The 25,441-nt window shown below is 41.3% G+C and overlaps 1 protein-coding gene across 3 annotated transcripts in view; it reads right to left on the bottom strand.

Moving 5' to 3' along the window:
* The window catches only part of LOC118514646 (zwei Ig domain protein zig-8-like), a 46,359-nt gene extending 21,394 nt beyond the window's left edge, over positions 1 to 24,965 (bottom strand). The window contains exons 1-2 of one of the 3 annotated variants that reach the window (XM_036061670.1): positions 24,100 to 24,963; positions 22,319 to 22,673 (exon numbers count right to left, since the gene is read on the bottom strand). The gene's annotated coding sequence lies outside the window, so the exon portion shown is untranslated. Of the gene's footprint in view, positions 1 to 22,318; positions 22,674 to 24,099 lie in introns of all 3 variants that reach the window. The other 2 variants (XM_036061671.1, XM_036061672.1) reach the window with 2 other exon arrangements.
* Positions 24,966 to 25,441: the final 476 nt, after the last annotated feature.

Genomic DNA, 25,441 nt, shown 5'->3' with positions numbered 1-25,441 from the left:
CCACATCGGATGCAATGCGTCGGAGATCTTTTTGTGTTTTTGCGAGGTGCGTTTATTGAGCTATAAAAATATTAAACTTAATTTTTGGGTATTATTTACATTATATTCAATTTAAAGGCTGATCAAATTATTAAAATGCGTTCTGAATCCAATGTGCTATATACTCCAGTCTGGCTATTCTAGCGATCCCTTTGGGGCTATTCTTCACCAGAACCATAACTTTCCCACCGGACCGATACTTCATCAAACTCACCTCCATCACGTGAAAGCATCTTGTACCACATAAAAATAATATCCCACCAATCACACACTCACACCTACACACGCCACATTAACGATTTGGGGAAAAAAATTATTCCACCCTCTTCTTCTGCTCCAACTCCTCCTTCTGCTCCAACCACCTCAGCTCGCTGTATGCAACAGTATCGAGTGATGTTTGCGAACGGGGGCACCAGCAACCGTAAACCCCGGCCAGGAAACGATTCGGCAACAAATCAGCTTTAATGAGCTTTTCCCGACACACGTTGCATAATTTACCTTTCACGCAGTACTTGAGCCAGACCAGCACCGGGGAAAAGGAAGTCTGGCACCAAAAACGATCGAATCTGCTGGGAGCAGAAACATCGTTACGTTTCCTCTGACAGGCCAACTCGCAGCCAGACTAGAGAGTCTTGCGATGGAACAAAAAAAAACGTCCTGAGAATCCCGGGAAGCGTGATATATTTGGGGTCTTGGTGAAGTGAAGTGGATGTGGTTCAAGATTCCGCAACGAAACACATGAATTATTCCTCGAACGTGAATAATTCAACCCCGTAGCGGGGGGTTTGTCGAGGCGTTGCGAAAGTTTGACGAAGAGCCAACATTCACAAAGGGTACGGAAGCAGGAGATAGCTGACTGTCGATACAATAATTACTCAGGCTTTTGATGGCCAGTACGTTGACGTACCGGAAGTGAGCGACTGAGAGAGAGAGAGAGAGAGAGAGAGAGAACAGAAGAGAGTAATCAGGACCCTATTATGATACAAAGTGTTGGTCTTCGAAATTAGTCCAATCAAGAACAGATTGCTGTGGGTGCTGTGGGACGCTGATTGATGACTTTAATATTGAGGATGAAACCCTGAGTGTATACACAACTTCGATAATATCAACAACATTTTTATAAGAAAAGGTTTAACTACAAATTTTCTCGAGTAATATACTCTTTTCAATATGAAAATGGCCCAGAAACCAGTACACGAACTATTAAAATAACAACGTAAGCAAACACTACCACATAATGCCTTGATTTTGGTTCGTTACCCATCCGAGACGTTTCACGGATGAGATTTTACCAACAGACAGTTCCTATTTCCTCCCTAACATCTGTAAATTGCACATACGCTCCATGCATATTACTGTGCTGACAGTGCAGAAGTCACTCGGCTACGAAATGAAATGCCTTTTAATGCTATTCCAATCATGCCCGCACTCAGAGCTAACCTAAACTAGTCGGATCAATGGACGTACTACTCCTTCCCTGACAGGGCCAGAAGACGAGGCCTACTCACTCGGCCGGTGCGAGTATGTGTAATATTCTTCTCTCTCTCTTGCTCTCTCTCTCTCACTCTCTTGAAGTTTCGTACAACACGGATCACACTGATTTTCCTGTGAATTTCTGGTCACTTTTGGGTCGAAAACTTTGGCTGATTCTTCGAAAATTAATGGACCGGTTGCAAGCTACAATTAAATTAAAAGTAATTTAGAAATCACATGAAAAGGTGTTTACTTTGTGGGACGAACAATTACAGGAAGTTTGGATAAACAGAAAGTTATGATAAAAACAACAGCAAACATGACCATTTTTCAATATGAAACAGTACCATGAGTGCAAATGTTGGCCCATTTTAAATGTATAACACGTTTTTTGGCTCTTTCAAGGGGTTTCGAAGAAAGGAGAAGGTCATTTTCTTTCTACAATACCACCCTGATTATTGCTGGAGAAGGAATAACACTCGAGTAAATAAGGTTGGATGTGGACAACCCCGATCGACAAGCTGCCGTGTCCTGTTTGTCTGGGTTAAACCACCTAATATATTCTCTATTTTTACCGTCTTTCTTTATTGGATTAATCCTCTCACACCCGGTGAAAATGATAAATGCAATGCTTTGTTAGATGGTACCACTCTGTGTGTCAACTTTCGAAACACATCAGATTTGAGTAACTTTCTATGTGAAGTAAAATAAAAGTCTCTTCTTATATATAAGAAAAACAAAATATAAAAATCAATCCGAAGAGTGTTACAAACTCATCAGACTGTCTAATTAATTGACACACAGCAAACAAAAAAAAAAAACGCCGGAATCTTGTTTGCGCTATATGTTTTCCCTCTTCGCTCCTAAGCTCACATATCTCTGTGTTGACATTAACACCCACTTCAGCTAAACAATCAGTGTGAAGAGCGTGTGTATAGAAAGCGTTTCTTTTTCCCCGTGCTATTCATTTTGTGAAAAACTGTTTCTTCCACACATTCTGTGTGTGTATGTCTGTGTGTGTGTGTGGGCGCATTTTTCCGTTATTCTAAAAAGAAAATGCCCGGTCCACATTCCGACAAAAGCAACCAAAGCTTCAAATATGACTGCCTTACTGTAATGAGCTATTTCCAAGAGTGGTGGGAGGCTGAAATCAATTCACCGAAATGGTAAATGAGATTTTCCAGTTTCTTCAAAGTCTTAATCATTTTTAAATTATACCCACCACACTTCAGTGAGTCTGTTGACTGTTTTCTTTGTGCTAGATTGTGTGCACAAGGAGAAGGATCTGCATGGACCGCTAGACTCCTGAAAGCTTCGTAAACCAAGCGTCTCCATGCATCAGTCTCGAAGAATTCGACCACACAGCAGAAATGAGCATCATTTTGCAACGGGAGCAATAATCTTTTACGACAGAACGTACGTACAGGCAGCATGCAGATATTGTTTCGAATTCCGAACGGCTCAATCCAGTTACATCAGCTGCGATGTGACCTCGTAAATTGCGGAAAAGGGAACATGATTGCGAAGCATCAGGAACATGGCCACATCGTTGATTGGTGATGACATTTTGCTGTTCAGACAAGCCCCGGATGGCTTCGGTCCAAGCGTGTAAGAGTTTGTAAGCGTCTTATTTTATTGTGTGTGACAGAATTTAAGATTTCACAAGAAACTGTTACTGATTATAGGAAAATACTTTACTTTGTATACTATCTTAAGAATAAAGGATACATACCTTAACTAAGAATTTAAACAATGATGATTTTATATAAATCGTCTAACAGGCGGAAACTTAAAATAGTAATTGAAATTAAAGCCTCTCTATGATCCTCAAAACAGAGCGACATAGAATTCTTCAATTTTTACCCCACGCTATCAGACATTAAACACAAATGCAAACAGCCAATTTCTTCCATCAACTGTCTAGCATAATACTGCTTCTGTCACGTCATCCTCAGAACACTCTGGCGCTTCTCCTTCTTGGATCCGTCCTCACTGGCCCTCGCCACTGGTCAGTAAAATCAAAATCCACTCAAAATGAAAATAAATCTAGCACAGGGGAAATGGCACGCTCGAAGGCTCTGTGTGGATTCAACATGTCGCCAGAGGTATGACGTTGCCTTCTCCAATCTCCACCCGTGTATCTCCATTAAATAACGAATTCTGCTGTCCCAAATCATCAGGGCTCTTTTTTATTTCTTCAACAACGAACTTTTTCTTTCCGAAATTTGTTTTCCCACTAGCGGCTTGAATTGGCCGACAGTGAGCGAGGCATGCCAGCGTCACCCGAAAGCGCCATCGCCCAGTATCTGAGGCCATTCATCTTTTTTGAGCTCTCGCTCGCTGGCGTGTAGGCAGAATACAACGACACGGCCACGGATGCCTGTGCTGTCATGATTAGCGTCATTTATGGCTGGAAATGTCTTCAAGGTTCCGTCTTCAAGGTTTCAATCGGCCTAGACGTCTACCTCTCGTGACGGATCTCACACATACAAACAGGCACGTTTTGTTTGTGACAATGTATAAACACGGTCGCTAAACCGAAATAGCTAACACAGGATACCCAAACTCGGATAACCAAACAATACTGTATCAATTACATTGGATTGTTTCTCGTGTATGAAGCTATTCCCGTTAACGTCTTCGAAAAACTACCACAGAACGCTCAGCTCACTCCGATGACGTACAAAACTTCAGAACTTACGTCCAATAATCGTAAGCTTTCAAGCAGCTGCTCTACCGAACACTAACTAACCATGGAAGCTCACTATCTTGTGAGGAACACTCGGATTTCTTGGGAAAAAGCCATTCCGTCACCAATGCCTCGCCCAACACCAGGGTTGTCTCGTCTATTTCGTGCTCGGGATCGATTTTCTCCCAGCTAAATGCAATCTTGCCTTCACACCTCACACTCGGTGTCAATTGACCTGCCGTACGTGCAGTTGACCTCATCTCGTACCGTGCCCAACTCGTATTTCAAGTGTTGAAAATCTGAACCACTGGGAGATTTACGAGATGCAACACGGAATGGTTTCTCCAATCTCACACCTCCGGTTCGGGACAGCTTAACGAACCTCTGCTACAGCTTCCCCCAGTAGCACCCAGGAGACACGGCGTAAGTATGTGCGAGCGTTCGGTGAAATATTATCAGTACCGATGATTTTCCTGCCAGCCAAAGACGTTTAATATGCCTGCTTCTTCCTGTAGAGCCTGGCGCAGGAAAGGATTGTACATTCTTCCGAGCATTCGTTTCTATGGGGCCCTGTAAATCAATACGCCTCGGAGGAACACAATAAAATCGCACGCTGGTGCAAAGATTGCTTTTCACTGAAATATGGCCTCCGGTGGAAAATGAGTTTCGTTATTGCCATAGCTCGATGGCTTTAAATAAACGGCACCGGAGAGTGGTTCAAATCATGTTCTTTAAAATTATGCCAACTGTGCTTGACCAAAATGGAGCTCCCGAAATAAGGTTGTCTACGGTCCTAAACCTACTACCTTTAGTGGCTCCGATAAACAGTTTCGCTAACTCATCACCCTTCTTTCAACGTACATTCATAATGGTTGGAAGAACATTTGGCAGCCAATTTGCCGAACTGCAGCTGCTGCTGATTGCAGGTGTTATTGTTCGGTGATTGTGAGGTCAGCACGAGTACGGAAACTACCATTGATGTCTATTTTCGTTGCTGTGAACATAATTGAACATGATTGCTGGAGGGTAAGGATGTTGTTTGGCTTCGAAACATATTTATGGGTAAGTAGAGCATGGTCTCCTCTACTTCCCGATGTACTAACCACATTATTTGATCTTATGAAGCGCTTTCTTTTATCTTCCATTTTCTTTATCATCTTCGCTGTTCGGCAATAATCAGGCCTCCAGGAGCAATCGTCAGGCAATATAAATATCCTTACTATCTGCAAGGGCCTACGCCAGGAAGACAGGGATGGGCTTGCTTGTCTTCTTTTTAATCTTGCGCTAGAGAGAGCTATTCGTGACTCGGAGGTAGAATCTTTGAGGATCATCTTCTATAAGGCAATCCAGATACTGGCATATGCTGATCGAGTGAGTGGATCTAAACCACGGGCTCAATTCGCCTAAAACGCCACCAACTATGATGTACGCACAAAAGGTCCGGTAGCCGATGCGATAGTGGCACTGGGCTCAACATCTATCTCTCCAGACTCCAGTGGGCTGGTTATCTCATGAGAGCGACACCGGCCGACCCCGCCCTTTATGTCCTTTTAGACCGTCAACATGGACAGAGGGAGCGTTTTGTTATTCACTTGAGCTTGTTCTCTCGACAACGTCTTTAAAATTTAAATTTTATCATTCGTTGAGCGAAGTTCTTATTGCAATTTGACCATGATCAAGTGAAAAGCCAACAAATTGAATCATTTATTGGCATAGATATTGAGGGCAAACATTTTTTGTACTACACTTTCAACACGATGTAAAACATCTTACCCTGACTTGAGAATGTATAGAACAAAGCTTAGGCGGACAGTATACACCCTCCAGGCAGCCGATGAAAGGACATAAATAAATAATATCGCAATATTAAAATTCAAACAAGCTTATCTTCAATCAGCCATACCGAGGTTCCATCCCACTGATGTTCATGTCACAGTTTCTAACAATATTATGTAGAACGGTTACAACATTATCCAACCGACTGCCGGGAACATATTTTCAGAAACTGTTCAACTCCCATTCAACCGGAAACACACACACACACACCGACAAACGCATTAGCATTGTACCTGCCATCATGCAGCAGAATCGCAGTAGCCATTGGCCGACTAGCTCTCGTCGCTGTCAAGGAGGTTGTTTTCGCCTCCATGAGCAACCGCACCGTAGCATGCGAGACAGATACACACACACACACATATTAGTGTAAACAGCATGATGCTTCGGTTCGGTACTGCTGCGCATATTGCACCCGGATGCACCCATATTGCACACGGCGATATGCAAATGTACAAAATGCCACCCCTCTGCGAATGGGGTGGTATGAATGTGGTTGAAGTGGGCCCAGAGAGGTTGCAGGGACGTTGGCTTACTGTGGACCGGATGCAGTTGCCTGGGCCAACCGGACTGTGCATCTGGTCCCGCAACGGTCATTAATAATCTCTTGTATACGTCGACGTACTACTACTGCGTCTCCTTGCATCCGGAACGGGTTTGCGTTCTTCGTCTCCTCCCTCACCCTCCGATTCGTCTCACCCTTTCCCCCTTTTTCATTGTTGGCTCGTACAACAAAAAAGCTCATTCTTATGCGCTTCTCCATTGAGCATAATACAACAATCATTTTCAATCATTCTCTTTTCTACTAGAAGAGTCTTCTCTTTTCTTGCTTTCTTCTCCACTTTCGCTTCTCAATGATGCCTTAATCGTTACGGTCGTTTTGTTGCCTTCAAATGACCTGCTTTAGCACACCACCACAAAGCGATCGATAATGTTTAACAATAGAAGGCACGATGACTTGAACGAGCGATCGGTGGTAGAATAAATTTCAATTTTCAATTCCTCACACCGCACGAAACGCTCAAGCGATTAAGAAGCAGGTGGAAAACAGTTGGTCATTTGAATAACATGAGCCAATGAAATTGAACGGAAAAGAAAACCCCAGCCAGCACCGAACCAGCTTCCAAACCCATGAAAACTGTTGAGTGAAACTTTCTAAAAAGCCGAACCGATTTGAATTGTAATCATAAATGCGCGAAATGCGCCTTAACAAAACATGAATTTCAAATAGCCACACGGGAGTCGCAGGTTACGCTCGCTAAGCACCGAACAAAAGCTTTAAATGTTTGGGGCACGGACAGAAAAAAAAACCCGATGGAAACATTTTTGTGGTGCAATAAAATGAATGCTAATAATCGTTTGCTACTTGCCCTATCCGGAAGAAATCCTGTTTTTACCCGGGCTTGGAAAATGTAACGCAGGAAAGCGGCGGAAATAGATAAAAGCTCTTAAAGGGACGGTTTAATGTGCGCCAACGGACACATTGAAGGGAAAAATTAATTATTCCGGCCCTTTTTCACACCATCGTTGTTTTTTTGTTGTTGTTGCTTTCCTTTTCATATTCAAAATAAATTCATTGTTGGTTGCAATGAGATGCTTAACATTACCTTACGTGAAGATATCGTTGAAGCTACAGTGCAGCACAACATTATAGAGACACTCGTATTTTTCTTATTTTCAAATACAAATCAAATCCAACATTAAGTGATAAAAATTATTTAAAAACAACCTCTCTTTTATTCCACCTTCTTAGTTTTTAAATCATTAAAAACTTACATTTTTGTTCATGTTACATTATGCTCGCTTTGTCAAATTATTGAGTTAACATTAAGATATTATTGAAGAAGAATTGTTTATCCACATTTTTTTTAGTTGACTCACAAAGATGCCAGAAAAAAGGGAATTCTTGCACTCTTTCTCTTTCTCTCTCTCTCTCTCTCTCTCTCTCTCTAACTCTCTCTTTCTGTTTCATTCCCTATCTCTACCTCTATTTATTTCTATCTCTCGCTTTCTTTTTCTCTCTATCCATCTATCTTTCAATTTATCTAACTCTCTCTCTCGCTCTTTTCCCTAGCTGTTTCTTGCTCTCTTTCTCTCTTTTTCTCTCATTTTTTAGAAGTTGAAATTAAATTGAAAAACAATTAAAAAATTATGTCCCAATACTTTTCCCTGAGCATTTAGTTCAAACCCAATCAATGGACAAATAGGAAATAAATTCTTCAAAATATGTTTCACAATTCAAAGGATAAAAAATTACTATTTTAAAAAGATGCTCAAAACATGGTCGGAAAAAAGATAATAAAAGGAGAAAAATTAGTTAGTTTAGTTACTTAAAACTTTATTCAAAAACGAAAACTACTTACTTACAAACGAATTACTAATTTTGAACAAAGGCTTTTAAAAACGACAGTATGTTTAAAATTGTCTCACAATTTATTTTGATTTACTTTGAAGGAATGAGTTCTCCTATTATTATACACACCACTGTGTTCATATCTTACGCTTCTTTCTTACGTGAGTATTTTTTTACGTTTCAATTTTCCAACCTTAGAAAAACAGGAAACGAACAGTAATTAAACGTTTATTGCTGCTCCTTTCATGCTTCCAAATCTTGCAACAGTAATTTATTCCCACTGAAACATTTTTCCAAAAAAACAAAAACAAAGTTTATCCTTCCCCAAGGTAAGCTCGTAACACAACCATCTACATTCTATTTTCTCAACTCTGAGCCAGTGTTACTCTGCTCCTCTCCCACCCCATTTTCCGTCCCCTCCTCCTTAACATACATTACGCCATCGCTAATGACAAGTTGTGCTGCAGCTGCTCTATTCCAGGATCAAGGTGAATGTCAAACGCTTCTTCCGTGGCCTCGGGAGCGAGAAGAAAAAAGCTGTACTGTTTAATTTTCATTTCGTGTCGTTTGGTTTTCGTTTGTTCGTTGAATAAGAAACCAAGGTGGCATTTTCTTTACCTATTCCGTCCCTGTGTTGTGTGTCATGTGTTGGATAAGGTGGGATTATCGTGCTTTACGGAATGAGACAGATAAGTCGCCCGGGTTTTTGGAGAGTGTAGTTGAGAGCTAGAAATAGACAATCCCCCTCCCGGTTGACGTCATTGGGCTGTTGGCCCGAAAGCGTACCAGTCATCATCAGGCATACACTCATTATCTTTTCCTTGGCCCGAGCAATATTTGGCACGTAAGAGCCAACATCCAACATCGGAAGGAAAAACATGGCCGCCCTAGACCACACACGTGCATCCGATAGTGGCGAGTGGTACGAGTTGCGTGTTTATCTCGTGCTTGAACCGTTGCTCCAAATTAAAAGCTCTAAATTGCACTCGGCACATCTCATGCTGTGTGTGTGTGTAAAAGCGTGCGAAAATTTGGTCCCTGCACCTGTACCGTGCTGTTTATCTCCGTGTGACTAATAACTTGAGCCAAATCCGAGCATCGGCTTCACGGGGTGGAATTGCTATCGGGAAAATTGTTTCGCGCAAAATCTCTCGTATGCACGCATCTCGCAAACACCTCCGCGCTGCCAACGGAATGTAATTTATATCGAGAGGCCATCGTTTACTTTTTACGCCCCACTTGGAACGGCATGTAGCGCTAGAAAATTCGCTACGCTTACAGCCCACGGATCGTATCCACTTACAGCGTCACCGGCCGTTTGCAATGAGTAATCGGAACGCAACGATCTGCACCGTGATGGAAATAAATATTGAAGCACCGACGGCCAGCGCTACCATTCTGCACCGTTTTGTAGCGCCATCTAGCGGGTATCCGGTTCTCAACACCTTTCGCCTAGCTCCGGTCTGTGCGCCCGTTGTGAAAACTAACCCTCGCAATCATGTACATAGGGGGGGAGCGCGTGAAAAAAAGCTCACGAAACCGGAACTCACCGGGCTTTGCACACTTGGTGCACCCCGGAATGGTAAGTCGAATCGCAAAACCCGGTCCAGCTCACCCCAACGTAAAACGTCTTTCCACATGATATCGAATAAATAATGTACGGCTATTTATCAGCCCGTGCAAAACCGGGCTGCAACCATCGTAGGGCGGGAGAATTATTGCAGCTCAGGTCAACATTACCACCTCGTTCGTTTTCCCCTTGGAGGGGTTTTTTTTCCTAAACAGGCAGCTGCTCCTAGTGAGGCAGAAACAAAACCCCAGGAGCACAGACACACAAAAAAAACAGGCCAGAGAGCGCAACAGAACGAAAAAGCTGAAATGCACCGGATAAGAATGAAGTCGAGAGACGGGTTGCGGAAAACCTCCACCCGACGAGTGAACTGACCGGAACGGAAACAGTTGTTGTTCGTTGTTGCCGGTCGACGAGCCGGCTTTGGGGATGATTTTCCTGTTCGAGGTATTTTGTTTTTTTCGTTGTTGTTCCAACCGCTTTTCACCCATTTTCTGTGCTGTCGGATATATGGGGTGGACGTGATTTAATGACACTCTCGGATGGCTCGTGTTTGCATTCATTATGCCTTCCAGCCTGCTGCTGCTGCTTGGTAATCGTCCTTGCGCTTACCTTGGTCATACGTTTTGTTCGGCTTGTCGAGTCATGGTTTTCTTTCCCGGGGTGGAGTTTTCTTTTTCCCCCAAGAACTTGTGAGCTGATTTATTTCGATGCTGGTGACCTAGATGCTGCTTCTCGTTTGATCACCGCTTTCGAATGTTTCACACATCACGAAGATATACCGGTGCTGAACCCTTGTGTCAAGTCTCATTGTTTTGGGACACTTCGGTTAGTGGTTGAGCGTAGTTACAAGCAGAATTATTATTCAATACGTGTGTTGGTTGAGGTGGGTCCTTCCAAAGCGTCCAATAAACTGAAAGAACTCATCTCACCAACTCACCACAATTTCGAGTGAGCATCTGTAGAGCATTCTTGTGTGTAGTTGGCTCAGCAAAATCCTGACATTTGCGGAAGAACGTGCTCACTCATGAGAATGTTTTTAACAAACCACTAGCATTATACTCTTTGTTGAGCAGGTGAAACTGCATATCAGGATATAGTACTAATGCAATTCGATATTCGGTCCTGCTATGAGTAAAAATAACCACTTAGCTAGCGGACCGTCCTAAGTGCGATCAGACCGGGACTCAAATCCCATCTAAACCTGCTCCTCGTAATATATACCCCGGAAAATCTTCTGTAAATAAAAAACACAAGAATAAAACAAAGACTTGTAGCTGTATGATCAAATTTATTATAAAACAATCAGTTGAGTATTCATATTGCTCGTATCTCTATCAACCCATCATGGGAGTTGTAGCAAACGAAGGCGATGTTCTTGCCCAAGACAAGTGTGCAACAATTGCCCCAACTTCAACTACACGCACACACTGAGCTACAAGGTGGTGAAGCTGTAAAGCTCTCGCGGAAAGAAGGGCGTTCGAACGGCGTCGAGAATGGAAAGCATTTCATAACAGCATTTTATGAGACATTCCAAGCCGGTCGTTTCAACGCGTCGATGGCTTTTGCGTGTTACCGTGTAATCCTTGCCATCCGCGTAAACGAACTCAAGCCTGCTGGCCCCTGCTAACGACTGTTTCCGGTTCATTATGTGTCTCGTGCGTGGAATTTGAGCGCTACCACTAGCGCTCAGCTAATCCTGCCTTCAGCGCTGAAGAAAGAACAGAAGCAGAAAAAAAGCAACCTCAAACGAACACCACAACAAGCCGCGGATGCTTTATGGACCAACGCTAAAGGGCTTGCCCAGTGTAACAAAATGGAATTGTACCAGTATAAAGAAACTTTACCCATGACACAGGACCAGAAATTGGTACCGGGTGCCCGAGGGACTTGTGGCGGACTGGTGGAAGACACCGAACACTGCCTTGCTCGCAGTGTCAGTATCGTAAATTTGACACCTTTTTTTATTTTTTTTGTTGCTCAGCTCCCGTAAGCAAAACCCAGCCACACAAACCGGGGGACCACTTGTCTCATGCTTTATGAACGCAGACGAGTGTTGCATGCAAATTCTTGGGCTGTGTTGCTCAGTAAACTTCTCCATTATGTGTCCTGCGAGCATTTGGGACGGGCTCGATGAAAACGGAGGGGCTATCTGTGTGCGTGAGTGCGAGATTGTTTTCTCTCTCTGCATGTTGCTGTCACCACCCTATTGATGTAACCAAAGCAATGTTTGCGGTCGAACCCAGACAACAGGCCTACTAAAATCCTACAACATGTTGAAACTCCTCGTAGACTCGTTTGTCGGTTTGTGGGGAAAACAAGAAGAGGCAGAAAAGGGGGTGTGGGAAAACAAAAGAAAATGACGAAGCCTAACCCGGCACACAGCACTAACCATTTAGCCGAGCTTTTCCGTTGCCAAGCCATCCGCTTAAGTTCAAGGTTTAGAGACCGGCTGAAGCAAGGCAGACGCAGAAAAAAAACCTCTGACATAACACAGTTCAGCAGCAGCAGCTGGTACGAGAAGAAAATAAAAAAGTGTTTAAAACACAAGCAACAAAAAAAACTACTGAAACATATTTCAAAGAAGAAGCAAACAGGATTCTAAACGCTGCCGAAAGGGGGAAAAAACAGCAACCGAAGCAGAAGAACTCAGCAAGTGCGAGTAAGCATACATTAGCTTTAATTTATCTCAGATGAAACATTCCATTCCGCAGTGCCACCCGACGCCAATTGAAGACTTTTTTATGCAGGAAAACGTCTCTTCCTCTTCCCTCTTCTTTCTGTTTTGTTCCTTATGTGTGTCCTGTGGAGGGAAAAAACTTTCGCCCACACGTTGGCCCGCAAGCAAGGATGGGAGCGAACAAGATAACCCGGTTTTTGTTTCTGTTGCAAAAAGGAAAAGCAACAGCAAAAAAAAAAATGCCACAGGAAAGCCCCTGAGTCAAGCAAGCATGCAGAGGGTTGAAATAATTTCTTAGGAAAACTTTTAATCGTTTCCTGTTCTTTGAAAAGCGCGGCAGAGACACCACATCCCGTGAGACAATGCGATTCTGGTGTTTTTTTTTTAATGGCGAGCACGAAGAGACAACCGACCGAGGAAGTTCATTAAAACAAGCTTTAAACTAGATCTGTTTGAAAGGTGAGTTGGTGTGGTTTTTAAACATTGTTTCTTTGGGACTTTTCTTTTTAATAGATTTAAAATAATTGCTTTGTTTAGGCCATTTAGTGTACCAGGAATAAAAGTTGCTTCAGGTCTTTAGCAATAGTTTGATTTAGGATAAACATGAAAGACAACAACAAGAAAAGTGTTGGAAGATTCGGGATGCGGAAGATTCGAAGATCCAATCCCTAGAAATATTTGAATAGATAGGATCTTAAATGATGGATTCGATTTGATCCGAGTTCGATTCGGATTCCATAAAGATCTGAATCCGATAAGGGTCCAAATCCGATTCGTAGTCGATAAGGATTCGAGTCTGTTCCCAATGCGCAATGAAATCGATCCGATCCAATTCCAATCCGATTTAAATCCAATCTGAATGGGATTTCGATTGAGATTCATTTAGGATTCCAGTAGGATTCCATCGTAAATTTAGTGGAATTTGTTTGGGATTCGAATTTGGTGTGATTCTGAGATTCTTATCCCTGTTAGGATTAAGATTCAAAGATATATTTTCCCAGTGGGATTAATTATCCCCCTCACTTAATTAGGCCTTAAATTAAAGTTCACTAGATTAAACTCGATCGAAATATTTAAATCCCACATTGAAATGCTCAAATAAACCCACTGGTAATGAGCAATCTTGGCTACCTCAACCACGCTTTGAAGAGCAAGCAGGCAAGATAGTTTATTGTTTGACAAATTGTACACGATCCAACAGCTTTATGTGGTGATGCTATCGGTGGTAAGAGCCCCGAACTTTTTCTCTCCAGTACTTCAGCAAATAAAAAAAGCCCCCGCCATTTGCAAAACTTCACTCACTCTGTTATCTTCTTACCGCCTGGAATGGAAACTGCTTTCGCACACGCACAACCGCATTATATTATCAAACTTTTCACTTTACGAACCTACTGAACGGGTGGAGGGAATGTGAAATTAACCTACGAAACTGGCAGCCGGCAACCAAGCCAACGAACGCGCCTCGCAGTGTATTACAAATTCCGGGAAACACGGCACGCCGGCTCAAAAGTCGGAGCTTCGGAAGTGCTTCTTGCAGCGTCAAATTTCCTACGCTAGTATTTTACGCATCGCTGGGTAGGAAGGATTTAGGCAGTGAATCGTTCAGCCGACTGGCAAAATGCGATCGTGTTGGATTGGATGTACTAGTTTTTTTTTCTTTTGCTTCTGTCGGCATACTTTTTGCGAATGCATCTGGAATATGTAAGGATGATTGTTTTTTAATAGAGTAATAAATTCGATAATTCTAGATATTTCAACAGGCTTTTTAGTGTAAAACAAATTTTAGAATTTACAATACGGCGTCTTGACGTAATACTGGAATTATAAATAAAAATAAATAAATTTTAGATTTCTTTATAAAAAAACAGCCCGTAAGTATTTTGCTTAATTCATTAAACTGTGCAAATCTCAAGAAAACGATGAAAACTTTTAACTGATTAATTAGAGTTAAAGTTATCAAGAAAATAATTTAAAATTATGAGAAAAACAAAACACGATAGAAATAAACAAAATATTGATTAAAAATTCTAAAAAACTAAAAATAAAAAATAAATGGTATGAAAAAAGACATTAATTGAAATGATAGAAAAACCTTTGAAGAAAAACCCTTTCTAAGTAATATTTCCCATTGAACTCCTCAAATTACCCAAAAACCTATACTTCTGACTCTTATCTTCTACCCGGCACGCTCCAATTTCTGACTTTGTTGATCTGTGTTGATCTATTAAAGCCAACTTTTGCAACAACAAAATATAGACTCGGGCAACAGCGAAAGTCAAACACTGCTATCACTTGCACACTGGCTCAGTGTTTCTAATCATAAAATCTTCCCTTGCTTTAGTTGTTGATTTCGCCCGAGTATTTTGCTTGAAATCCATTATTTTCAACGCCCACATTGGTAAAATTAACTTCGCAGACTTTCTGTGCTTTTGCAAACTTTGCCCGAACCAAAGCCCGAGCCTCCAGCGTACACCAAGGTGTAGCCTTAGTCAGCTCATTCTGCTATAATTTACAACTTACAAAATATTCGTCAAGTGTTTCATATTTCATTCGGGGCTCTTCGTTTTCTTCTCCCCTTCATTTTTCCCACGTGAAACAAACAATATACAAGTTTCACCATTTCCATTTCCAGTGGTTGTTGCTTCGCCAGCAAAACCAAAGCCACTCCTAAGAGCAGAGCTCCAGAAATGCATTTCTACTTGTTGTTTCTCCTCTGTCTCTCACTCTCTCTGTCTGTCTTTTCTGTTAAGAATTTGTTTTTCTCGACTTCTGAGCCAACTCTCTAATTAAAATGCTAATGGCTGAGCAGGGAGAAGAATAATATCGTAGACACCGAAAACAATGCAACGCATTGTCGGTTACCGTGCAGCGAACATTCATCTTGCATGTTTTGATGGTTTTTGTTCTGTTATGTTTTTTTTTTTGCTTGCGTTTTGGGGTTTACTTCTGTGGTAAAGAAATTCCTTCGAAATGAAACTCTTTTTTTTAACAGCCATTGCAAATGAGTAAAAAAATCAAAATAGTTTTTTATTTTCTTCTTTAAGTTTAATTTGACTTTAATATATTTTGCATGCATGGGAAGAAACAACTTATAAAAGAACCATTTGAATGAATTTGGTTTTTAGAAGTATAGCTCAACTTTAAAACATTATAACGGTTTTTGGAATTTTCCAACTATTTTAATCCATGACTTTCAGTTCCAGAAAATGGGAGCACTTATACCTGCAAAGCAAGTTAGATTTTTTTCCTGTTCTTGGAGTTGAATTTCTCTCCCTCACACACAAATTCAAATAAAAAGCCAGCAAGCTCACGAAATAATCTTGAAGAATGTTTTGTGAAATTAACGAAAATTGCTTCTGCCCACAGTTCCCAAGTGAATGCTAAACTTTGCACTCCAAATCTTTGCTAACGCAGGCAAGTACTTACAAGATTTAAGGCATCTACAGAAAAACCACAATTGGAAAATCCCTTTTTTATTTCGTGCCCAACAAATAATTCACATAAAAATACCATCACGTCTCGTAGTCTCGCAAAAAAGGCATAAAAGTGCATTTTTCACACAAAACTGGTTCCATAACTTTGATTTATCACCCAGAACCCAGTAAACACCAAGCTTAACTTACAACACGCTTTGCAACAAATCAATCTTGATTACACAATCGCCTTTTTACCATTCAAGTGAACCATTTTACAGCAGCATTATCCAAAACTGGCTGGACAAAAACGTTTGCCAAACTCGCTTTCACTACGCAGACTAATAAATGGTAGTCAATGCTACGACGAAATGCTCCCGTTGACCGTAGACACATTGTTTTGGTGCTGGCTGTGCTGTCTTCTAAAGAGATTTCATGTAAAGCAAAGTGCCAAAACCCAATCCACCCAACCAATCTCCCCGAATCTGAACACCATTGTTTTGCTTTGACCCCAAACAAAAAGGGGACAGCTACATGCAACTGACCCTATCATAATAAAGCAAGCAAACTTGTGGGTTTGCTTTTGAATGCGTGATTGTTGCAACTTGTTTTAGGGAACACAAAAAGCGTTTACCGACTGAATTTTCATGTGGTGAAGCTTGTTTATAGCTGTTCTAGTCGGAAGGAATTGCGATCAGCCAGTTTTGAAGATTTTATATAACACAACATTTAAGTAATTTTCACTAAAGAAGCCTTAACTCATTCGAAATTTAAACCTGGTTGTGAGTTATTCTAATAAACTCCCTTTTTTGTACAATAAAATGCCCCAGTCATGCATGCGTAAAATAGGCGAAACTCTTCATCGGCTCGCTTTTTAACTGCTTACTTTCTCACTTTCGCATAATTAATTCTTACCACAAAACGCAAACGTGCCAGTGAACCGGAAGCTACCCTACTCCCGCCAGCCAAGCTAAGCACTCATAACATCGACACTAAAAACGGATCGTTCACGCGCTTAACTTTTACTACCAACTGCGGAAAAGTGCAATTTGCTGGAGCTTCACATTTTGACACGCGTAAAAACCATCGTCAGCACACTCACAAAACTGTTGCGGCTCAATTGCCATCGGGAGGCAAACTGGCTGATGAATTCAACCGATTTAAACTGTGTTTTCATTCGGGCAAAACTTCGCGCGTTTAATTTGTTGCGCTTGCACCTTTTTTTTAGAAATTTTTGATCGTTTTATTTTGGGTTTTTTGTTTGCGATTACGGCCATTTCGCTAAACTAAGTAAACGGCGTTTTTTATGAAGGGTTTTGTTTTGGAAAACATTTTTTTTTGGGCCAGTGTTTGTAAATACTACCGGGTAGTAAACTGTGGTTGTGGAAAAGTTTTTTTGAGCATGTATATCCGCTAGTGGAAAATGTAATTGGTACAAATGGAGGGACTTAATTTGAATAGTGGATTTCCATTCATGTTTACTGGGCTATACATAACTTGGCACTTTTTTCACAACCATTAGAAAGAGAAAGGAAACCTGGTTTCTAAAACTAATTAAAAATATATGATTTTAATTTTTATTCTTTTTAGAAAGCACATTTAAAAACATAATTAAAATGTTCCATCTCTAGAAAATTAGGATTTCTGAAAAAAATATTCTGCCACCAAATATGTTGTACCCTTTTTAATCTGTTAAAACCTAACTTAGCCCCAAACATTATCAAGCCAATGAATCAATGCCAACTGTGCTAGAGAGAGCGTATTCATCATCGCATTCAATTAACGAACATTTTGAGGCATTTACTCCTTTCATCCGAAAATCTTTTTTTAAATGCCCTTATTTCTATTATGATAATGATGAAAGCCTTCGCACCTGCCTCAGCTCGGCCAACGCTTAAAGATGCCATAAATCTGTTCGTTAATCTGATAAGCAGTCCCTTTAATGAAGAGCGCAGATTAATTATTTACACAGCTTGTGCCATTTTCTTATGAAAAATTGGGAAGCTCGAATGGTGATGAAAAAGGGTTCTTAAGACCTTTTTTATGATTTAAATTCATTCAATCAATTACTGCTGCTTATGATGACAAATCGTTTCTTTGAATAATTTATTTAGCTCGTTGAAAAGCTCAAACCATATTTTTTAACCTTCTTGGAGGGATCTTTTTGTAACATGACTTATTAATTTAACAGATTTGAATTTGTTTTTACTCAGGTGCATTTAGAATAAATATAAAATATTAATAATGTACGATGGAGACGCCTGGCAGCTTTCAAAAAATGAACGAAACCTACACGCACATAGCACAAACACACTTAATTCCTTATGTTAGTGGAAAAGGTTATTCGAACCAGCCTGAACTTTTCTGCCGTCCCAAAACGTCATCGACACACATCACTGCAGTTCGTACAGGCGCGCAGCGTAACTGCTTTTAAATGTTCTCAAACGACAAGAGAGCTGTTGTGGCTATGGCACAGGATAAGCCTTCAAAAAGCAGACCCTCAAACTCTACATTCTTACACTGGATGTGATTGCACTGTCTACGCTACACGGCAGACCTTTCAACAACATGGTGTACAAAAACCCCCCTTTTCAACACTCTGCCCCAAAAGCATGAGCACGACAAATGGAAGGCAAACGAGAAAAGCCTTTTTATCGATTTTCACACAAGCGCCATTTTTTCCTCCATCGCTCTCTGGCTACCATTCTACGACATCCATTGCTCGTAAGGGATCGTATTTTGAGTTTTCATTCAGTCACTCCAAGTGCACGATCATGATGGTAAACCAGCCTGCATAGGGATTGCTAAACGTCCTGCTCGTTCGAATCGGTTTTTGTTGGCTCTGTGGTTCTTTAAAACAATACCACACCGGCAAGGAATGGTGTACCTTATAGCACAGCAGTAGTTGGTGACACATTTTTGCATCTCAACCGTATCTCGAGAGCGGGTTGGGCATGAACAAAAAAAAACAATCCTCCCCCATCGAAAATTTGATCAACACCAGTCGAAACCGCTAAGCCAACCGCTAATCTCATTGCAAAACGTGTTGCCCCGGAGGTATTGCTTTACGGTCCGTTTGGAATGTCATTCGTCACCGAGCGGAGGGATGAAAATATGTGAACCACACGACGATGGACTCATCAAATACCCGACCGACAGATCACAGCTCAAGCCTAGCGGAAATGTACCGCGAAAACACTGAGCACATTTCATTCGTCAGGCTTACAGAATTTCGCTCTCCATCGGCTGGTTGGTCCTTTTCCCGGTTTTTATTTTTCGCTTTCCTTCTGCTGATTGCAGCTCGGCAGGCGCATGAAATTTGACGCTTTTCGGCATAACTCAATTTTTGGACGCGCTATTAATATTAACGACAGTCCGAGCGAAGGTACGCCTAGCGCATCCGGGTGATAGCAGAAAATGCTGCCGTACGTTTAACCATCCGATCAGTTGTCCAATCTCTCCCCCGACCTGACACATTACTCATGGTTGTTAAGCTTTCGTTCTATGATCTTTTTTTCTCTCTCTTTTTTGTTTAACTTGGGAAATGTAGACCAGAAGAGAAAAAAAAACAACAGAACACACACTGCACACCATCAAGCATAATACTTGAGGTGTTTGTGGAGCGGACGCTAAGAATGGCTGAACAAAATACAGGCGACAAAAAAGCACTGTCCTAAAAGCTTTCGATTACGTGAGAAGTTCCTTGCCGCTGTGCTTGTTATGTTGGAAAATTTCATTTTGTTATTCCTAGGAATTATCGTTTTCTTTCTATTCTCTCTCAGCCACCCGAGAACATATCCCAGCCAACCGAGCGGAGCAAAATGTTTCGTCTTGCTTCGAATAACATTGTCAAAAGGAATAATAATATTGCTTCAAGCTCGGGAAACCATAGCATGGTAAGAAACCATTTACCACACCTTGGCACAAAGCACTGTGAGCTGCAGCAGTCTGGAATTGGTATTTCCTACTGTCCTCGTAAATGCTTTCCCTTGAATCATGAAACATGAAGCGATCGATGATTCGTTAGCACTGTTTCGGAGAATACATTTTCACCTTCCCCTAATAGTTCCGAAACACGGGTCAGCTAAGAATCTCCGTTTCCTGGTAAATATCCATCATCTTGGTTATGCTTGAGCCAACAAAATTTCCGATTTTAAACGGTACTGTTTCCACACAATAATTTGCTCTCTGTGCAAACAGCTCACTAATACCACCGACTCAAAATATTCCACACTTATGGAGACGCACAGCTCGTTGTAGATTGTTCGCTCATAATGGAGACGCCTGGTATCTTTTAAAACCAGAGACGAAAATAATGCCCATTACGTACACTCCCAAAGCGAAAAATGTTGCTCCATTAGAAACACATTTTTCTTTCACATTTACTGACAATAAAAGCACACACAAGCACAATCTCGAGCATCAATCTCATCAGCAGAGGGAGAAAATTCGATCAGACGCATCTACTTAACGCGCCTCTCGTCTGTCTTTTCGGGGCGCTTCACAGCATTTCACGTGCAACCAACCAATGTTTGGGGAGCGATGTTCACTTACTTGCCCACACCCGTATCAAATTGATGACAAGATTTGATGTGGGAAAACGCTACCAGATCATCATTAATGCACAAACAACTTTTTAACAGGCACTGGTGAATGTATCCGTTTAGCTTTTATTATTAATTCAGCTCAACATTTTACGTTTCATAAGTAGCGTCCTTTTCATTGCGGCCTTTGCCTGTTACACGCACGGTACGCTGAAGATTGCTGTGCAAAGATAAAAGGATTTTTGTTGTTGCTTTGGAACAATATTAAAGAATGTGCTTTAAATGAAAAACGCTCGTTACTTTTAAGGAATAAATTATTGAACAAACCCGTTACATGCATTGAAATAAGCTCAGGAAAAACAAAAATTTTCCACCCATCTCGCTACTTTTAGGTAGTTCGTCTCAAAGAAAACCTTATTTCCAAATTTTATTCGCTCTCCTCATTAAAAAAACGAATGCATTAAACAGCCAAAACATTCCACGTACGATCTTATCGCCGTCTCATCCACACACGCACCACCGGTTTCACAGCCGCATCAAGATACGGCACATCAACAGCAAATTTTTGCAAGCAGCTTATAACTTTATCGTCTCGAGCTGCTGTGCGATGTGGCTGCTGTTTGACGATTTTCACCGCTTTCATGCTTTTATGCTTTCGCACACTGCATCGCAGTGCCGCAATGCCAGCAGGAGCAGGTATGAGCATTTCAATAAATATTTATGAATCTTTCCGGGCTGAGGTTAACCTGGTGCCAAACTGCCGTGAAGCTGTGAGAAGAAAAAAAAGTGAACCAGCATCCCAACGGAAACCCGGTTGGAGGATGCGGTTTTAACGCTTCCCGAACTCACCAGGTGAAAAATAATTTCGGGCACAAAACCACACACACACACACACACCATCGCTTGGAAGGATGAGTCGCCGCTTGGTTCAGCTTAATCGACCGAAGCAATGGGGGGGGGGGAAATAGCACAGGTATGTTAAACAGCCGTTGAAGGTACGTGAAGCAACAATACGTTTCTTCATCCTGAGGGCCGATGTTATAAACATGAGCATCATTATTAAAAAGAGTGTGTGGCCGAAACCAAAACCCGTGGTTATCGCGCAACCGGGGTGCATATTCATGATGTGAATTATTGATACAATCAATTAAAGCCAACAAATCAGAGCAAGGGCGATAAACTCTTTTGTGTGCGAGTGTCTGCTTAAACCTTTGATCCTTTGGTATTAATTATATACTTTGGGATATTTTTTTTTTTTTCGGACCGTGCAAATTACGTTAGAGCGTTCTGCACAAATTGCATTCGCAAATTAATCATGCAATGTGTTGAGTGATTTAAAATTCTTTTTGTATACATTTTTCATCATTTAACCCAATGCAATGCAAACAAATGTATCACCATTCGGTTTCCTGCAAACAAGCCATCTCGTTGGATGTGTGAGGACCAGCACAATTTTCGAATTTAAACGGTTTAACTTTTATTCAATAATTTGCTTTATGTGCAAACAGCTCACAAATGTCACCGTCTTAAAATATTATAATCATTATATTAATGGAGGCGCCCAGTTTCTTGAAGGTTGCTCGCTCATGATGGAGACGCCTGGTAGCTTTCACAGCCAACCAAAGCAATTGTGAACCACAGGTTCTTTAAGTAGTTTTGTTTTTACTTTTCACATTCCAACACAACAGTATCGGAATGAGTGCATAATTATTCAGCAAATTTACCTGTTATCGATACTTCCTGCTGTTAAACCACTTGGCTTGGCAATGTTGTTGATATGGGCTTTTATTTTACGCAAAAACAAATTTTTACCCCACGAAACCGGCCCAGCTAAATCCTTTCCACCATAGGTGCGATCTACAGTGTTGCTCTGTTCACAAGCTCGCACTCCCGCGTGTGGTTTTGCGTTTTGCGATTCACATTTGGTACTGCTGACCGCAACACAAATTGTCAATTACCGTAACAGACACTGTCAGTGTACCACGACACATAGCGAAACGGCCCAGCTCAGTGTTTAATGCAACGGGGAAAAACAGAAAATGCAAAACACATCGCCCACGATCACCTGGAACACAGCGCCTACACCAATGAAAACAGGAACGACAAAAATGTGAATTGAGTGGGATGGTGCCGGTGAGATAGGAAAAGGATTGGAGGTGAACAATTTTACGCCTCACAACAAGGATATGGTACAGTGAGCTGCACAAACACGGCTTCAAACATAACCTGATATGGACACACACATGCGAACAAAAACACACGGACACACACAGCACACCCTTCTTTATCCTTCGATAAGCCGATAGGCGGTATCTCGTTTCAGGGCGCGAATAAACTCGACCAAAGTAACGGGAGGATCCTCGGGAACACTTGTTTATTTTTTATTTATCCTTCCACTTTACTATTTTTTTCGCAGAACATTCAATACGTCCGCTTTACGTGTGCGGCCCGCAGTATAATCGGATACGGGATTTATATCACCACACTGGCGTGTCACCAAGCGAACGAGTTGACTTAACCCGTATCCCATCTGCTACCCGTGAAACCATCGAAACCCACTCTTATCGATATGCAATACGAGAACGGAGAGCACAAAAACTGGAATCATCCTTTTGCCACCTCCCATACCGCGACACACTTTCTGCTGACTTATGGACAAATCAGTAAAAGAACCAGACGATATCCGTGTGACTTGCCACCATTACCAGCATGCCAGGACGATTCTCGGTTCACGCACAGCACACACACACACACGCACTGCAGTAAAACGCAACTGCTCAGAAATTGCTTTCTAATCCCATTAAACCGGTCACAAACTCTTGCACACATTCCACATTCCGGTGGCATCATCACTCGACCAAACCACGGGTCGGAATGTCGATCTGCATACGTTTTATTCCACTGCGTTGCGTACATCATCACCAGCATCATCATCATCATCATCATCAGCACCATTTTCGCATGGAGGACACACGGTCACGGACAAGAATTTCGAAATCGCTTTTACGATCACGCCACAACATTTGCAAAACAGGAATGTTGCTTCACTTGATTCCGAGCAATTAACGATTAGCACCGCCAGGAATTTTGTGTGTAAGTAATTTATGTTCACACTTCAGCACTGAGCACTTTACCGGTTCAAGGAATTTTCATCTGCAGGTGGCAAACGCAAGCAGCAAGCTCCATTGACGGTTGAGACACTACTCCATAGAGCTTCTCGTAATCATTTCTACTTCAAAGTGCACCCTCTGTCGGTTGGCTTTTTTTTTCTTTTTCTCATCATTTACACCTTTTCACACAGCGAACCGTACCCGGGCGAGAAGGATCAGGCTGACCGTTTAATAAAATTACACCGTTCACTGATAACTACTGCCCTGAGAAGCCAACAAGCTAGACGAAGTCGTTACACTTTATAGCTAGAGAGACACACACTTTACGCTGGCGTTTTTTTCTTTTCGAAAAGGAAAATAAAACCCCGAAAACCCCCTCACCGACATAATCATACCATGAACTTAGAACACGTCTGTTAATAAGGTCACAGCAGTAATCCGATTTCCAACGCTGACGGGCTCCCTGTGTGACGATTCTCAACGATCGCTTCGTCAATGACACCGATAGTATGCTGCTTTCAACACCTAGCCGTCCACTACTGGAGCAGCTTTGGCCAAGTGAAGTACGAGAAAAGTTAGTTGCCGTTCGAATTTAAACCGACCACTGGCGGACGGGTAACGCTTCGCTATCAACTACTGTGAGCGCCAGTCACCGAGCTACTGAGCTGTTTGGTGATTCATGTGGACCACTCGACTCACCAAGCGAAGGCGGTGAGTGTTCCACTGAGAACAGTGAGTGACTTCCCCAGAACTCAGAGGTGAGTTACTAGACGTTACTTTTTGTAGCTCTAAACACCGCCAAGAGATGAGAGGACTGAAATGCTCACACTAACACAATCTAATGTGGATCTTTGTGGTGGTGTAGAAGGTGGACAACATTTGTTTACGTTTTGTAGGTAAGTATTTCGTCTGCGTCTCTCTCTCTCTCACTCATGTCCTGTTTAGCTATAATCAATTTAAAGATGAAACTCATGATTTCAAAGCTGATAACGTAAGAAATAATGAAGTAGGGAAAATTTGTCGAAACATCATTTTCTTTGTAAAACACTGTTTTACAAAATTTAATAAAAAACGCAAAAAAGGACGAAAAAGCCAAAATAAATGGAAACAAAAATCAAAAGGAAGAAAACGAGAAACAAATGCACAATAAAGTATTACAAATAAGCATGAACGAGCACAGTGGATTAAAGGAAAAAAAGAATAAAGAGGATTTAAAGAAAAATAAAAAATACAAAAAGAAATAAGTATAAAATAACTTCAAACACGAATGCAAAGAAAAGTGAAAAGAAAAACACGAAAACATTGAAGTGGAAAAATAAAGCAAACATAAAAAATGCAAAAAAGTAAAAAAAAATTAATTAAACGATGTTATGGAACAGATATAGAAAAGCCATACGAAGTTGGAAAATTTAAAAAAAATCAGTCACATAAGGAACAAAGAAGAAAAAATATACAACCTAAATTAAGCCATCGACATTCTTTACTGGCATTTTAACAAGCGAAGAAAATGAAAGAATATTTCACAACCAGCTAGAAGCATAAATTGGATGAATAAATCAGAAAGAAAATTCAACAAGAAATAATAGAATAATATTTTATAAACAACCATTTACATAACCAAGCCGCTACCAAAGACGCTTACGGCAATGGGCGTTTATTTATCGTAGGCAATTCAAAGCTAAAGTTTGTTCGGTTTTTTTGCTTTTATCTATTTAAAGCCACTTATTACTCACATCA

Source organism: Anopheles stephensi, chromosome 3 (genome assembly GCF_013141755.1).
Source record: "Anopheles stephensi strain Indian chromosome 3, UCI_ANSTEP_V1.0, whole genome shotgun sequence".
In the NCBI taxonomy this organism is placed as follows: domain Eukaryota; kingdom Metazoa; phylum Arthropoda; class Insecta; order Diptera; family Culicidae; genus Anopheles; species Anopheles stephensi.
This window is presented reverse-complemented; position numbering and strand designations above follow the sequence as displayed.